Below are 17726 nucleotides of genomic sequence, written 5' to 3' on the forward strand. Positions count from 1 at the left end.
GGGGGTGTGCATGTGTGTATGGGATGATCTGTGTACAAGTGCAAAGCATGCTAGCCACGGATGTGTTAGAGGAGCTACCTTATACAAAGATATTTGAAAATACTTTTGTAGTGTTTTGATAATTTAGATGTTAGAAAATAGAGTTGAATCTTGAATCTCTTATGTAATAATAATTACTATCATCTTTTGTTTTCTTTTAATTCATAGTTAAGATGGCAATGAATAAATTAGTGTGAATTTTTAATGTCACTTGAGTTATTGTGATTTAGCCAATATCATAAAATGAAAGACTATTCCCTTTCAAATTCCTGCATTGAATTTGTGTATTGAAGGCAACCTAAATTTTTAATTGAACTGCGTTTTAATTAAAACGTATTGTTCTTCCTCTTCCCCTTCCTCCACGCAATCCCTCCAATGTGCCTTCTCATGCTCTCTCAGAATCGTGGGCCTCTGGTTTCTCTTCCCCAGCCGCTTGATTCTGCCACTGCGGGCTATGTAGTAACGATGTCCTGTCCTGTGATCCTCTGGCTGCCTTCTGGTTATGTTAAATACCCTACAAATAGAGTAAGGATGGTGTGGTCTTCATTCCAAAAATAGTGTGTGGGAAGGTGGGGAGAAGAGGGAAAAGGAGAAATGCTTCAGGTTTATAGAACCAATTGTTACTGCTTGAGAAACCTTCAACCCCCTGTTAGATACCAAGTCACTGTAGGGTTATCACCACCCTTTTAGAAGAACTGAAAGCTAGTGTGTGGATCCGAATGGAGTTGGAGTGTGCAGAATGGAATTAACAGACCTTGTTCAGAGCCAGGGCCCAGCCCTTGGTGGCAGAGAACCAATATCCTTATCTACAAACTGGAGGCAAGAATATAGTGCTTATGAGCTATGTTAAGATTAAACAGGATAATTAATGTAAACCACATTTCGTAAATGTCACAGAACTATGAAAATATTAGCTTAGAGGATACTGATAGAGTCAAACTTTTGAAAGTAGCCAGAATTCCTGGTTGCTTATGCTTTTCTTGTGTAGCTCCTCAAAGACAGGAAAACCTTCAGACTTCCAAACGTAACTTTTATCTGCCCACGGATATCAGAAGTGCCTACTTCTGGGCATGTGATGGCAAATTCTGATTGCTCCATTGAAAGATGCATATGACATTAGTATAACACTATTCCATGTGTGCTTTTTGAGAGCTCGGGCAGTAACCAATGCTTGAATGCATGGATAGGTTAAAATCTGAATAGAATATTGGCAGTGTGGTTGGAAGAGGTAGATCACCAGGCTGGTGACCATAAGGTACCCCCTCACCAAATTGCCATACACTGCCACGTCTGCAGCCATGAGGCAGAATGCATCTGTCCTCTCAGAAGCTGTCTTCTCAGGCCTCTTGTCACAGTGACAAAACAGCTGACTGCAGCAGGTTGTCCGAGATAACTTTTCGTTTCTCCACTGAGGTCCAGCGCTAGCAAATGCTTTGGAGAGAAGGAGCAGCATCCATTTAAGCTAATCTCTGAAGTAAAGGGTACAGATAGATAGAAGCAATGTGGCTGAAGATGAATTTTATGCACGTCATAGTTTTACCCCAGATGAGGCTTGGAGACAGAAGTTGAATTTGGTGCCATTCGCATTGTTTAGTCATTCCAGCTTAGGTTGGTCATGGAGAAAGGAAAAGCGCAGATCCTTTTAAAACTGTGTGCCCAGTACCTTTCTCCCCAGTTTCCAAGTTGGAGCACGCATGACAAAAAGGCTTTTAAAACAAAACATAACAAACTTGTTATTCTCCTATTATATCAGACAGATGATGCTAACTAGCAAAGATGAAAACAAATTACTTATAAGTCTAAGCTGGATAATTCAATTGAAGTGAATTGAGTGATTGATGGAGTTACCTAAATAATTCCAGCCCAGTGGGATACTCTTGCCTTATCTGGATCCTGTTCTGACTTTCAGCTGAATGGTCCAGACAGTGATCTCAATTCTTAATTCATTTTGCATGTGTAGTCACCGACACATAACTTCAAAATAAGACCTATTTCATCAGACATTCCTCACATGTATTTGTCTTCCTGCTTGCGAGAAACTGTTGCAAAGTGAAGATTGCCCAATTAACTAGGGCAATTCAGATGAACCACATAATTACTTGAAAATAATCAATAGTATATAAGTGTGTCCTGCCAAGATGCTGAAAATATAGACACAGACAGGTGTAGGTGGGTTTTAAATGAATGGGGTCAGGGAGAAAACCAACTCTACCATACTTTCACCTTGCTCATTGGGCATGCTCAGTAGCATCAGATACTGAGACTTAACATGCATGGATATCAACAAGCACTTAGGTCTGTATGTTGCTATAAGAGGTCATATACCAGATGAGCTTGCCAGAAGTAGTTCATATTTCTGTAGCACATTGTAGTAGTTGGGCCATAAACTCAACATGCACTGAAAATGTAGTTAAGCCCATGGAAGTTTCCCAGTGTAAAATTTCAGATCTATCTAAATGGTAGAAAAAAATGAGCAATGGATTATGAAGCCAAGTTTATAGAGCAAAGGAATAGGGGCTTCAACAGAGAGAAGATTTTAACAAATAGTTGAAGCAAAGAGTCTAAAGAGGCCACAGAAGCAAATGGTCTAGGATTCCTGGCAGACTTTGGTGCACATAATTTTAAAGATCTTAACCCTGGGACACAGTGCAGTAGAAATGGCTGGTAGTAAGGTCAACATGTCTTGAAGCCACTTTACCAAGAATCAAGTTCAGCTTTGCTAAGGGTTACACAACTACATGGGACATGTGTATTCTACCAAAAATGTCCAGCCTGAACCTAATTAAACCTTCACAGCTAAACTTAAATGTAATGTGTTGTCTTCTGGCCAGTCGCCTGGGTCCTGCTGCAGTTTCAACCCCCAAATAACACACAAGGCACTATATTAATTATGAAGCTGTTGGCCGTTTGCTTGGTTTCTTATCGGCTAGCTCTGATTTGATTATTAACCAACAATTACTAATATATATTTAATAAGAATTTATCTTCTTGAGGATGCACACCTGAGCACCTGTTGCTCCCGGGAGATCACATGGTGAGAGCTCTTCTCACTACAATTCCCAGAATCCTCCTTGACTCCTAGCCCACATATCTTGTTCCCTATTAGCCAACAGTGCTTTATTCAAACCAATCAGACACATATTTACAGGATGACGTCTCTTAACACTTAAAAGTGTAGGGAATACTGAGGCTAAAGGGAAAAGCTAAAATTATCACATAGGTACAAAAAATAGATCCATAATATAGGGCAACATTGCCTTTTTTATAATCATACCATGAAAAAAGTAGGATGATTTTTTCTAGAAAGAAGCACAGATGACATACAGTAGATGGGGGTTAAGTTATCTTTCTTTAAAATTTTAAATTTATTTTAATATGTATGGAGGTGTGCAGAGGGAATACATATACCACAACATGTGTGGAGGCCAGAAGACAACTTGGAGGGCTAGTTCCCTCTTTCTACCATGTGAGTCCCAGGGACCTAACCCAAGATATCAGTTGCAAGTGCCTTTACCCACTGAGCAATCTTGCTAGACCAAAATTAGGGTTTAAAAAGCCACATGTGAAATGTTTCGAAAAAATGGAAAAATAGAAATGACAATTAGATGCTACTTTGGAATCATTACTATCTAGGTGTGATGACGGTGTTGGGTCGATGCAGGAGAGTGTTCTTATTCTCGTGAGTTGAATGATCAAAGTTCAAGAGTAAAGTATCATAGCATCTGTAGTTTTCTCTCATAATGTATTCCATACACAGATGTGGGGAAATGTCAGCAGCTTTTGACTCTGGGAATTCAGCTTACAAATTATTATCATATCAGTCTTTGAATGGCCTAGCATGAGAAGAAAGGGGAACTACCAAGATTTCCTGGACTTAAACTACATTCAAACTGAACTTGAAAAATACAACTTTAATGCTTTGAATAAAACTTTAGAAAAGATATTTGCCAGTTTTATCTTTTCATTAATGTGGGCATGAGGCTGCCAAATGTAAGAAGTTGACCTTGTGTCAAATGTGAAATGCCCAAGGGTCAATGAAAGGAGAGCTGGAGGTAAAGATGAGCAGTGTAGGGGATGCATCATCAAGATTTGGTTGTAGAATGTTATGAAGAAAATGAGTGTGGGTTGCCAAACTCTTCTTAACTTTTTCACTTTGAAGGCAGGCCAATGCTCATTGTCATTCAGTAGCTGACCCATGGGATGAGGGAATTGAAGGAGGCTAGCTGGCTGGATCTTGAAGGATAAATCCCACCTTGATTTGTATTAAGAATAATGTATTCTTGACTATGGGTCAAAGCATGGAGATTTATCAGTGGAATGTGAAGGGATTAATGGAGACAGTTGTGTGATCCTCGAATAGATCTCCTGGTAGTATATCCTTAACAATGAAGGACATTTCTTTGACTGTTGTCATAAAAAGGAGAGAGTAATAAATAACACTGGCACTGGAAATTTCTGTAATGATTTTCACCTCTGTAGAGAGTGCCAAGATGGAGGGGAAAATCTAGTCCCTTTTTTTTTTTAACTTTTGTAGAAAGTATTATTTAGTTTTTCATTGTCTAAAATATTTTCTTGGGTTAGGATCAGTAGGCACCACCGAAATCATTTAGAGAAGATGTAAAGTTGTTTTGAGAGTAAACTTCCCAAATTGGCAAGGCATAGCCTTGGCTAACTTAAGGATCTGAGTTACTTGTAGTAAATTGTGCACACCATATATGTTTGAAAACATTTGCAAGTCTGTTCACTCTGTGATTGAGTTAGAATTAAAACTTCAGGGGTCACAATTTCCAAGTTTTTGCAAGGAAACCTGTTTCCATGAGCTTGAAACTTGAACGTTTCATTCCAGTTTTCATCTCTGAGGAGAGTCCCAGTTTCAGAAAGTCCGTCCCTGTTGGGTCCATCACTGCCTCACCGGGGTGTTAAATCTACACACCCTTTTCATTTTGTAGGATGACTTTTGCTTCAAATTGGTTCCCTTAGTAGTGACCTAAATTCGGATCTTACATGGCATCTGCAATTGCGATTATTTAAAGTGGGTTTTACTGATTGCCCCGTTGTTGAAAACAAGCCTTTTACAGCTGCCCAGTGATGCCAGACAGTGTGAGAAGGCCCCAATTGTGAAGTGTTTAGAATCACAATCAAGCTCAGGGCCTGGCTTCCATGCTGGCCGTGTCATTGCCAGGTTACACAATCATTTGATCATGGTCTCTTTGTTGAATGCGGTAACACGGACTGTAATTAGAGGCAGGCATTACAGAGAAGGCACAACAAAATGTCTCAAGACCTTCATGTTGCAAATGCTGAAAGAGCAGAAAATTCCACATGTAAACACCCAGATTGACTACGAAGTGCAGAGATACTGGAAAACCCGAAGTAGATATAAACAGAACATTTTTATAGCACTCTAACATAGATAAAGAGGATAAAATACCACATGAGCCCACGTTAATAGGATTGTAGCTACGGAGAGTTAAAGAAATGAACACAGTGGATCTTATAAAAACTTCCATAAAGATTAAAAAAGTATCATAAGCCACAAACTTAAAGATGAAGGTGTCTAGTGTACATTCTACTGAAGACAAGAAACTTTGGAGTTTGTAAAGGAAAGGGGGAATAGTACATGATGTGAAACATCCAAGTCATTGGAAGAAAAACTCTGTTCCATTAATTATCCATCATATAAATAATAAGTCCTGAGGCAAAATTGAGTTTAAGTGACACAAGAACTGTTTGTAGTCTCTTAGAGGTGCCAGGCGCCATTGCAATGGTTCTCCATGGACAGGAAAAAATGGAAGCAGAATGACCAATGGAGAAAAACAGTAATTGGAGATGGGCCTGCCTTGTGCAATACCCTGAAGGTCAAAGTCCACATGTATGCTTACACTGGAAGGGAGCATAGGACCCCTCTGCTTCTGTTTGAAACAAAAATAAGCACTATTGAGAAGCTAACAGGAAAGTATGAACTGGAGATGGAGAGTATCCCAATTGCATGGCTCAATGTACTTGTTAGAAAGTGTGAAGAAGAACTTAGCTTTACTTGTTGAGATTCTGAATTCATTGTTGAGATTCTGAATTCATTGCATTTTTCATTTCTATGACAGAATATCTGACCCCAGAGCACCTGTACCCCCCAAAAACAAACAAACCTGTAATAGAATGGTTTATTTTGGTTCACAGTTAACTCTAAGGGAATAGCATCCACAGTTTTGGGGAGTCAGGGTGACTAGACTGGGTATTAGTCCTGGGTATTGTGAACTTGTGACATGGCTCTCCCACCTCTCTGAGAATGTAAAATCTGAGAGTGGCATCAACTGAGCCCAGGCTGAGATGTCACCCCTCACCAACGATCTAGTCTGCTAGTTATGCCCCAAGGCCAAAATTTGCTACAACCTCCCCAGTTAGCTCCATTGAATGGGGGACCAAGTATTCAAGATTGCAAGACTCTGAGCGACAGTTTACATTTAAGCCCTCACAGAGGCTAATGAGAGACTAGGGAAGTATATATGAGGCCTGTTAATGCATGTGTCAGGGAAAGAGACAGAGGGAGGGAGGGAGGGAGGGAGGGAGGGAGGGAGGGAGGGAGGGAGGGAGGGAGAGAGATGATGGGCTGTAAACTTTTAAACTAGTTTCTCAGTGATGGGAAAGTAATTTATTCCTCAGTTAACAGAGCTAAGACACTAAGTTTTGCTTAGAAAGCTGCTCTTTAATTTATACATATTATAGACTGACTCCTGACTCTATTAATGGAGTGAGCCTAGAGCTAAAATGGAAATCCTAGCTTTATCCCAACAACATGCTGGCATTGTCTTAACATGTTCACATCGGTTATTTCCCTAAACAGAGTCCAGAAAATACCAGAGCAGATTGGGTGACTAAAGAATAAATGTGGGGCTGGTGAGATGACTTGGTGTGTGAAGAGAGATACGTGCTGACCAGCCTGCTGAGCTGAGCTCGACCCCTGGGATACACATGGTCTATGAGTGGAGAGCACACACTGCCACGAGTTGTCCTCTGTCCTCCTCATACTGCTCTGTGTCCCACATGCAGCGGCCACATAGTTACAGGAAGGAAGTAAAATGTAAATGCTGATAAAAGCTTGGCCTCTCAGCTATCCAGGGCTCCTCTCCGGGGACAGCAGAGTTCACTGCCCGGCTCAGCAGAAGATGGAAACAAATGGGTGGCCTTTTCTTCCCTTGTTGCGGAACCCACACCCTGTGTGTTTGGGGCTGGCTTGCTCAGGTGATGTGAGCTTGGGTCTAGATCAACAGCTTTCATCTTTTAGAGGTCTTCTTGCCAGAGGCTTGGGAAGGCAGAGCTGACTTCTGTCATCTGTCTTCTGCATGAGCAGTCTGGGTCTGCTGGTCACATTTACTGAGGTCTGGCCTCCTTCTGGCGGGATAAGTCGTCCACACCAGCCGCTTCCCATGCCGCCTGTGCTCTTCTGCAGTGTCCCTCTCAAGGGCTCTCTCTGGTCCAAGAAACACTTGGTTGAGTGTTAGCGAGTCCGTGTCTCTTGTGGCTCTAACCTGGCAGCACTTTGTATCTATCCCTGTGTCAATACCAGAAGAGTTTGCTGAAGGTGGTGTGCACGTCTCAGGGATAGGCACTGGAGGTCTTAAGTGTTCACTGGTCTTGTTCCAGCAGCTTCTTCCAGACAGCCTGTGAGAGGCCCCTTTGCCCGGGGTGGAGGAAGATCAGCAAAACACAGGGGTAGGATCCAAGGAGGGGGAACACCACATGGGAGAGAGAGCGTGCATTCACGCCATGGGTTTCTGCCAGCAGAGGGAGAGCTGCTAGTTTTACTTGGATGAAGAACGTGGGGCTCAGGCATTGTGAGGGCTAAGTATCGATTCTCGGGACTGGGGTAGTGGTCTTCACAGAGTGCATGGGGCCATGGTACTTTCTGCGGCCCAATGTCTAGTCTTCACCTGGGCAGATGCTCCTTAAGTGCCACAAGTTTCTCACTCTCAAATCTTCACTCTCCCTGACCTGTTCCCTCCAGAAGCAAGTCTGGGCCACATCACTGCATTCCCCTGACTCCTTTTCCAGTGTTTTTCCCCCATTTTATTGGCCATGAAAATACTTTTGCCATGACATGGGATATCATCAAGCTTCCATATTTTACCTCTAGGGCACACCAAAACCATAAACCTACTAATTACTAGACTCCTGGCTTTCACACAGGAACAGACATTGAAAATAATTATGAAACAGAGTTTGGGACTTTTGGTAAGCCACTTCTGATACTGGCAAAGTTATGAGTGTGTTGAAGGGAGTTTGGAGAGATCATAGCTTGTCTTGATGGAGTTTTAGACTCTATATACTACAAGAGCAGAAAGAATTACTGCTGGAATTTCTAGGTGCTAAAGTCACTTCTTGTCCTTATTCCACTGGATGGAATTCATGTTTCCTGAACTGAAGTAGAATCATCTGGGTTAGTAAGAGTGAAGAGTTTGCAACAGTTTTATGCGGTATTCTGAGAAACGACAAGATTTGTTCGTATCTGCCCCACACCACTCCTGATGTGACAATAGTGTTGCATTTTTCTTCTACTTCCACTTTCCCCTTCTTTTGCCTCCTTTTGTGTATAAAGATATTTATATGCAAGCAGAGTAGCTGCTTTTATAAGATCCTCTCCAGAGGCTGTGTATTTTCCCTAGCGACACTGCCGTTGAATTGTTGTTCTCAGTTTATTTTCATTGTGTGTATATGTGTGGGGAATATACACGAGTCCAGGTAATCTCAAAGGCTAGAAGCCAGCAGATCTATTGCAGATGGAGTTACAGGCCGTTGTGAATGCCCTGACATGAGTGTTGGCTTTCAGATCCTCCGCTAGAGCAGTGTGAGCTGTTAACCACCCAGTGAGCTATCTCTCCAACCCTGCTATTGTAGAGTTCTGACTTTCCTGAATTGAAGAAAAAGCTTTTCAGAACGGAGTAAGAATTTGTCCTTGCTGGTCATCTTATCACTTATTTGCTCAAGGAACCCGAAAGCTCAGAATGGTCAAGTCCACTCCAGTTTCAAGGATTTGCCTTACTGCGAGTGTTTCAATCGTACCCTCAGTACTGAAGAGTATTCTAAAATGTGAATTGAGGAGCTCCAAATATTTCAAACAAGACCGCAATGCCTCCAGGATAACCATTTTGCAGAGGACTTATTTAGAATAGGCAAACTTAAAACAGTTAAGAACACAGTCTTCATATTCTGTGGCTTTGAGGCAAGCCTCTTAGTATACCAGGGCATTTTCATAAAATTGATAGATGAGGGAGAGCATTCACAGTCATGGCCGTATTTGACCTTTGAAACAATGTAACAGAAAGGGAAAGCATGTATCTGTGCCTCCCATCTAAGTTTTGTGAAACTCGAGGCCCAGAGAAGTTGGGACTGGTGTGTGCTGATTCATCTGGTCCAAGTCTGTAGCTGTTGTTCTGTTTTAGCAAGCTTGCCACATCTCCAGTCCCATTTCATCACATCTGGACCGAGAAACCTCCTGAGACATCTGAGTCCGTTCTTCTTTAACTGGGACACTTTTGACGTCTTTCCTTTTTTTTTTCTTTTTCTTTTTCTTTCTTTTTTTTCTTTTGCAGCCATAGGCACTATTAATATATGCACAGGACATACGAACGGAGCAATCCAGACAAATGCCAGTTATGGTGATTACCTGTCCTGTTGTCTCCAACCTGTCCTGACTTGAGATAGTTTCCTCAGCTGTCATTTCCTCCAAAGTGTTTTCTGCAATCCACTTCGCTCCTTCTCTGAATTCTTGTTGTATTAGTCTCTAGTCAGATCATTTCTAATTTAATTATGTGCAAGTAGCTGCTTTTGTTCCTCTTCCTGTTAAGCTTGTACTTTTCATGAGGGCAAAGCCACTTAGGCACAGATGAATCATTGCTAATTGTATCCATGCTGCTCCAGTTGGGACAGGCTTTGCAACAATGACAAACCTATCAAGTGCTTACATTGTGCCTGGACTGGATAGCTTCAGGAAAGCAGAGGTCTCTGTCTTCCTTGGGAAACCTTAGCTGGGCATGGTTATAACACTTTATTGCTTTACTACTCAGAATACCTGAACTTTGCCAGAATAGAACCATGACAGTACTTGATTTCCGTAGCTGAGGAAGAGAGATACTTTTAGGAACATTCATCCCATATTTCACTTCTCACTGGTCAGTTACATGGTCCTGTCAATTCTGTGGATTGAAGTGCATTCCCTTACTTCATGTATGAGCACTGATAATTACTATACTAGGGGATAGAGACTAAAAGGAGATAGTTGAGGTTGGATGAAGTCATAAGGGTTGGAGCATGACAGGATGGGATTAGTATCATTAGAAGAAAGGATACCAGAGTACTTCTTCCTTCCTGCAGACTCAAACGCAAGAGATGATGTGAACACAGAACCAAACAGTCGCTGAGTATGAGACAGGAATTGACCATGCTAGCACCTCAGTCTTGGGTGTCCAAACTCTACAAGGGAAAAACGAATGTCTATTGACAAAGCCATGAGTTGGTTTGGGGAAGAAATATTGGTTTAAAGTTCCTGCCATGCAAGTATGAAGACATGAGTTCAGTTTAGAGAATCCATTAAAACAGCAACAACAACAAAAAGAGATAGGCATGGTGGTGGGGCTTTGTCATCCCACAGACACAAAGTTTCCTGGGGCTTGTCCATTAGCCAGCCCAGCTTTCTTGGTGAGCTCCAGGCCTCTTAGAAAGCCTGCCTCACAAAACAAGGTGGACTGCACCTGAGCTGCAAGACCAAGGGTGACCTCTGACCTCCACACACACGTGCACACCCACATATGCACAGACCCACTTAGTTTATGGTAGTTTATGGTAGACATGTCTGTTTAGGAGCTGGGATATAGCCAGTGGCTGTTCGCTGGGCAATAATTGTTCCTGTCTCAGTGAAAGGGCAGTGGACAATACAAGCATAGTTCCTGTGCCCAGGCATGTAAATTAACCTGTTGCTTTTATTTGTGGCTTTCAGTTTTTCTCCATGAGTTGCATCCAAGCCACAGGTAATTAGTAGTTTTAAGTTCTGTATACTTGGGCGGCACACAGGAACACTGAAAACTTAACCAAATGGGAGGCCTGCATTTTTGCATGGTGCTTTGAGGCCTGACGTGGCCTTTGTTCCTCTTACCATCTCTATAGAGACAAAAAAGGAACGGCTAAGCAATGAAATTTAACGTAGAAAAGCACCCAGTGTACTTAAAGAAATAAACAAACCTTTACTTACTCTGGAGGTGATCTGGTTGCCATAGTAACAGCAGGCATTTCTATATCCCCATCTTTATTTCTGACCTACTGAAGCTCTTTGTTTGGCCAATAGAATTTCAAATAAATTTAACAGGATGTACATGTGTGAAGATGTCATAGTGAATCTAGTATTTTTATACAAATTAAAATTAATGAAAATGAAATAAATTTGACTTATTTGCTCTGTAGTACTGCATTTCTTGGACTGCTCTATGTTGCTTTTCTTCAGAAGAAAGCCTAGTGGGAATAGAGTCATAATAGAGCTTATTTATCCTTTATTGATTCTCTTAGCCACACAGGAAGACCAGTGATACACAGATCTACAACCTGGAAGGCTTGCTGTCAAAATTCTGAAATCTCAGAGGTGGAGAAAGTAGACAGCGGGATTTGATGATTTATTTAGGAAAGATATAAAAGAGAATCTTTATGTCAGGCCCTTAAGAATACTTGCCCCTTAGTATGTTAACATTAAAAACCAGTGTGTTACTTTAAAAATACCATTTCATAAACTAAAGTAGTTGTCTGGAGTTCCTTGAAGTCCATGCTTTGGCTTTAAGCAAATATACTGTCAGAAATCAGTGTGGATATGTTTCCAGCTATTAATGCCCTAGTCACAGCAGACACTTTCTAAAATCAATACCCTGAAATATCAGAGGATTATGCATATATCAGATACCCCAAATGCCTAACACTGTATTAATTACTCTAATAAAAGAAAGCTGGGCAGACTTTAAAAAAAAAAACACTTGCCCACGAAGAATGTTCTGCTCAAGCCAAAGCAATTTTTTTTTACAAGTTCTTTCAGAAAATCTGGAAGCATTTAAGCATTTTCCCATTCTTTTTATGGGACAATGCCTGTTGCCCTGCCAGTGAGCTGCAGTACAGAATTCTCCTTTAGGAAGACAGAGCCTCAGAACCAGCTTATCAAATAGGTTGCTCTCCTTGCATTAATAGCAGTGTTTAAGAATTTGGAAGATTTAGCACTGGCACATCAGAGTAAATATTCTGAACGATTTAGTGCAGGGGCGTGGAAGAACTCTTGGTAAGGCTTTCCAGTTTGAATGGGAGTGGTGGTGGGGACGGTGCTGGCACAGAGGACTTTTCAGAGGCTGCAGCTGTGCCACATGGGTAAATGGGCCATCATGCGGCTTTGCACACAGGCGCCGTACCTGCAAAATCTGCATCTTAATGTCATGCATGCCTCCGAGAATTTGCTTATTGATGGCAAAATGACTGTTGCCGCTGTCCTTTATGATCAGATGGGAAACACTGAAGAGCCATGCCTAATTTTAGGTAGGCAGATGCTTTTCTGTACATACGAATTGGCAAGAGAGGGCTGGAGTTATATTGTAGTCACTGCTGATGACGTGGGTCCAGGCCATTGTTTGAGGATAGTAGGAAAGATATGGGGTCCTGGGCTCCAAATAGTCAGGCTCATAGGCAGAGGACACTTAAGGAACACTGGTCTTTATTGGTGACTCTGACAGACTAAAACTTTTCATCACTCTTCCCCCCTAGCCTCAGTATGGCCTTCATAAAATCACTAAATTTAATCACATTAATTGTGTATTAATTGGGCTGTCTTCACAATCTTACCAGTTAAGAGACTGACATTCAGAGAGTTAATTCACTGAGTGTCTTCTGTTGAGTTTGTGGCAGGTAGGGACCAACACTGAGGCTCCTTGGTTCCTTGCCTTGTTCTTTTTTTGTGATTCTACACTATTACACCATATCTTTATGGGGTACATAGTCTTATACATGAATACATGCGAGCACACACACATATGTAGACACACACACATGCATCACACACACAAGGCTTTAAAAATGGTCAGTTTACCTTTGGAAATGAGCTCAAACTGGCAGATAGGTAGAAGTCTGGGGATTTCATTTGGTGTTAGGATATCCTAGGTCAGTGGTTCTCAGCCTGTGGGTTACAACACCTTTGGAAAACCTCTGTCTCCAAAAAATATTTACATTACGATTCATAACAGTAGCATAATTAGAGTTGTGAAGTAGCAATGAAAATAATTTTGTGGGTGGGGAGCATCACGACATGAGGAACTGCTTAAGGTTCACAGCGTTAGGGAGGTTGAGAACCACTGCCCTAGACTGTGACTGAACAGCATCTGTTGTGTGAAGGAAATCATTTGCCAAGCTTAAGCCTCACCTGTTATCTGAGAAGTATAATGAAAGGGCCTTTAATCCATCTTTATTCTTTTTTGGATCTTTGAATATTCCTGAATGTGTTTGTCTTAAATACAACTTCTCCATTTCCCATGAATGATACACTTTACCATGATTGGTCACTTTTGACATTTCTGATTATCAGATGCAGAAAACTGTACTTTCCCTTCTTAATGTGCATGTTTATGACTATGTGGTGTGTGTGCATGCATGCAAGTTTGAACGTGCACTCTGAAGTCTGAAGCTAGCATCCCGTGTCTTTCTCAATCATTCTCTATCATGTTTATTGAGACAGGGTCTCCCTCAGAACCTGAAGCCCCACCAATTCTGGCAACTTTAGAAAGCCAGCTTGTAGTGGGGATAGCCTGTCTCTGCCTCTGGAGTGCTGGGATCACAGTAGGATGCTATTCCTGCCTGGTGTTTACATGGATGATGGGGATCCAAATTCTAGAGTCCTCACACTTGCTGTATAAGTGTGTTCTCCATTGAGCCATCTCCCAGGCCCCAGACTGTACCTTTTTAAGGACCCTTATTCTTTTTTCTACTGATTAGCCATCAATATCCCTGTATTGACTGTTTCTTTCTTAAAATATGTCATTTTTAAGCAATTGAAGTTCAACTGGCTTTGGGAAATAACCAGTGTGGCTACTTCCTTGTCTCCTGGTTGATTTTTCAGTCCAACTAGAAGTTGAACCCCAAATTTGGAAAAGTCTCCATAGTTTGGCACCACCCTGTTCTCTGGCTCTCTGTACCCTCCCCCTGTTCCTTCATGCCCAGATGCCTTCCTCCATGCTTATTTACCCTGACTGCTCAAGTCAATGGACCTCTGCATTGTGAGAGCTGGTGTGTCCCTCTGGAGTCTCTCCCCAGTAGTGCCATCTTGAGTCACTTCCTGCTTTGAGCACTTGCCTGAGTCCAGACCTGTGTACTTTTGCAAGGGTTATAATGAATCAGACATCTATTTTCCCCCTGTAGATTCCCTAAGTGAACTCCTGGGGGTAATTTTAAAACTCTGTATTGCTTTAACATTTTAAGTTTATTTGTTCCGTTGGCTTAGTGCCATATTTTCCTTGTGAGAAGATGCCCTTTATTCTAGCTTTAAGTATTTATACTTCATTACAGAATGGTTCTTGATAACAAAGTGAGTTACATACATGTGATAAGGGTGATTTCTAAGGTTTCTGCATAGTCATTTTTAAGTGTTTCAACTAGTGATACTAAACAGTAGGATCTTGACGTTGTACTGTCTTCCTGGGATGACCCCTCTTATAGTGAAATATCTGAACAGTTTTAACAGAAGTCTTCTCAGAGCTTATAGGATGGCAGGCCCTTTAAGCGTTGTTATAGTTCTACCTGTGCTGGAGAGCAGGTGAATGAGACCTGGATTCAGCACACACTCAGCTCACCAAAGTGTAGTGCAGGGTATCCCTCAGGTCTCCGAGTCTCACACCTGCTTAGTCATTCATCATTCACTCTCACTCACTATACCTTGAGGTCAGGACTACTATTCTGAAGACTCATTCCTGGTCCAGAGAGGCAGAATGATCTGTGGAATACCCCACTCATAGTAAGAGAGCTGGGGTGTTGCCTGGCATCTAATGGTTTTCAACTAGGACCCATCTATTTTCTTGACTACTGGGCTATCCTTCTCCAGGACCTGACACAGGGATGCAAACACTCTTGGAATGAGTATCAGTTTTACTATGAAATGTCATAAACCATGCCCTAATATCTACAATAGTTTTTCCCAGTTACCCTGCATCTTTCAAGCAAGTCTAATAGTGAGCTTTTTCATTGTCAAATATAATAAACTCAGATTGCCAGATGGTGAATTGTGAATTTTGAATTTTTATTCCACTGCCAGATTTGTGAGTATCTAAAGGGGACCATGATCACAAGTTAACTTCAATTGGAAAGTTGTGTGATTTTACCTCAAAACTGAGGTTAAAATCTGAAGAGGTACATATTCTTGAGTAGGTAAAAGAGATTTTAAGCACATTTCCCATAATCTGCTGATTGTTGATAATTGGCTACATAATTAAAGGTCTTTATACCATTGCTTATAATTATTTTGCATTGTGAAATATACTCCTGACTCTACCAAGTCAAATAGCAACATGCTCTAACTCCTCAGAAACTTCTATAATCTTCAGTGCTAACCCATGGATCCTATGAAGACCTGACCATCTGAAGTACAGTCTCCATTAACATAGGTGGAGCAGAAGAGTCTAAAGCTTATTTTCGACACTCAGTTTTTCAGAAGGTCAAGTGGAGCTGTTGGTTTTTCCCTCTTTTGTCTTGTTTGCCTAAGTCTAGTCGGCAGAAGTTTAGACTCAGTGAAGACTCTGGGGATGAGGAAGTAGGAACAGACAAGGGAGAGGGCTAGGAGCTTAGCAGCCCAGACTTGGCCCTGTCATAACAACAGAAGTCCTTGAACTTGGCTCTGTCTTTCAGTAGTCTGTATTTTCTAAACTGAGTCATGTAACCTAGCAGCACATACTGACCTCAGAATCTCAAGCCTGCAAGAAACCACACAGAGGTCATTTGCTTTGCATCTTGAACATTCCTGAGAGATGATCCAGCAGGCTCAGCTTTCACCAGAGAGGTCACTATCTCCCATTAGGTAGAAACATTTACTGTGGAAAGATCATCTACATTGTGGGATAAATCCTCTTCTCCAGTGCATTTGGGTCTTCAGTGCTGCTGAAAACCTCTGGAACTCAATAGGCTTGTTTAATAGATTTGCACATTGCCCTCACATCCACGTGTAGGCTTACCAGTGCTCCATTCTTCAGCTGATCTTTATGGAACTTGTTGCCTGAATATTCTGCTTGCCCTGCCCTAGTTGGCTCCTAGCAAACACGTGGGATTGCTGTCCCTTCACTAGCGCTGAAGGATATGGATGTTTTCTAAGGATTTAGAGCACCTTGCTGTTTGACTTGATAGAGTTAGATACAAGGGTACACATTATGTAAGATGGGTTCTGAAATATTTGACAGTCTTTCTTTGAGAATGTGATGATTAACTCCATGGGAGAAAGTCTTCTCAGTCCACTTGTGTTTTTCATCTGTAGAAACCACCTGAATTCCTGCATATGAATGTGCCTAGGGGAGTCTGTGTCCATGTGAGCTCATCTCGTGGAGAAGCAGAACTTCCCAGCCTTAGAGCAGAGCATCCCAACCTCATTCTATTCTGGGTTATTCTCTCCAATGTGGTCCTTTGGTGTGGGAGAGGCATCACCCATTGACATAACTTTTTGCCCCCTCTCTGGGTACTTCTGACTACACTCAGATAAGACTTATGGTATCCAGTGGCCTCTTGGGTAAAAGCCTGGAGTGTGGCCATGGAGATCTTTCATGTCACATTTCTTGGTTACACATTGAAGCTTCTTTATTCTCAAACAGTTGGTGGGACTGGTAGAAACCTTGTACCTTAAAACCATGACTTCATCCTGTGTAGGCCCAATTTCAAGACACCCACACAGTGCTATGGTACTACCTACGCATCCCATGTATGCCAGAAGTTGATGGGTTGTGATGCTCTTGGCTGGAGATCTGCAAAAACAAAGCCATGGGATAAAGCAGCTTGGATCACGTAATGGAAGCCGTGTACCTTTTTGGAGGCCCAGTAGAGGGAAATGACTTATTTTTGCCCTACCAAATAAAACATTCTAGGAATCCAAGGTGAAAATTGGATTTTAACTGCTACTAACATTTTGAGCATATAAAATCGGCAAGTGTTGAGTGCTTCGCCTGATTAAGAGACTAGCCCAGAGTCTGGTGCAAGAATGAGCTGTGTGCAAAGTTGGTGGTGACTCAAATAAGCCCAACCAATTTATGAAGCTGGAAGAGAATGGTAAGCAGATGTTGACAGCCAGGTTTCTGCAATGCAGACCTCTGTGTTTTTATTTGTTCCTTGTCTTTTTTTTTTTTTTTTTTGGTATTTATGAGACAGGGTTTCTCTGTATTGTTTTGGAGGCTGTCGGTCTACCCTGGCCTCGAACTCACAGAGATCCGCCTGCCTCTGCCTCCCAAGTGCTGGGATTAAAGGCATGTGCCACCAACGCCTAGCTGTTCCTTGTCTTATACCTCAGTCATTGTCCCCTTTCATTTCCTGCTCCTAGTATTTATTTAAATTGCCTGTGTTTAAGCTCAAGGGCTTGGGCAACTATTCTGATTCAGGTAGTTTGTCTTCACCTTGATTCTTTATCTTTTTTTTAATGTGGTGTGTGTGTGTGT

At 41.8% G+C, this 17726-nt stretch overlaps 1 protein-coding gene across 13 annotated transcripts in view; it reads left to right on the top strand.

The window, feature by feature from the left end:
- Ltbp1 (latent transforming growth factor beta binding protein 1) overlaps nucleotides 1-17726 on the top strand; it is a 375435-nt gene that overhangs the window by 205554 nt on the left and 152155 nt on the right. The gene's annotated exons all lie outside the window — the stretch shown is intronic.

This window comes from Mesocricetus auratus, unplaced genomic scaffold (genome assembly GCF_017639785.1).
Source record: "Mesocricetus auratus isolate SY011 unplaced genomic scaffold, BCM_Maur_2.0 Super-Scaffold_100024, whole genome shotgun sequence".
NCBI classification, from domain to species: Eukaryota; Metazoa; Chordata; class Mammalia; order Rodentia; family Cricetidae; genus Mesocricetus; species Mesocricetus auratus.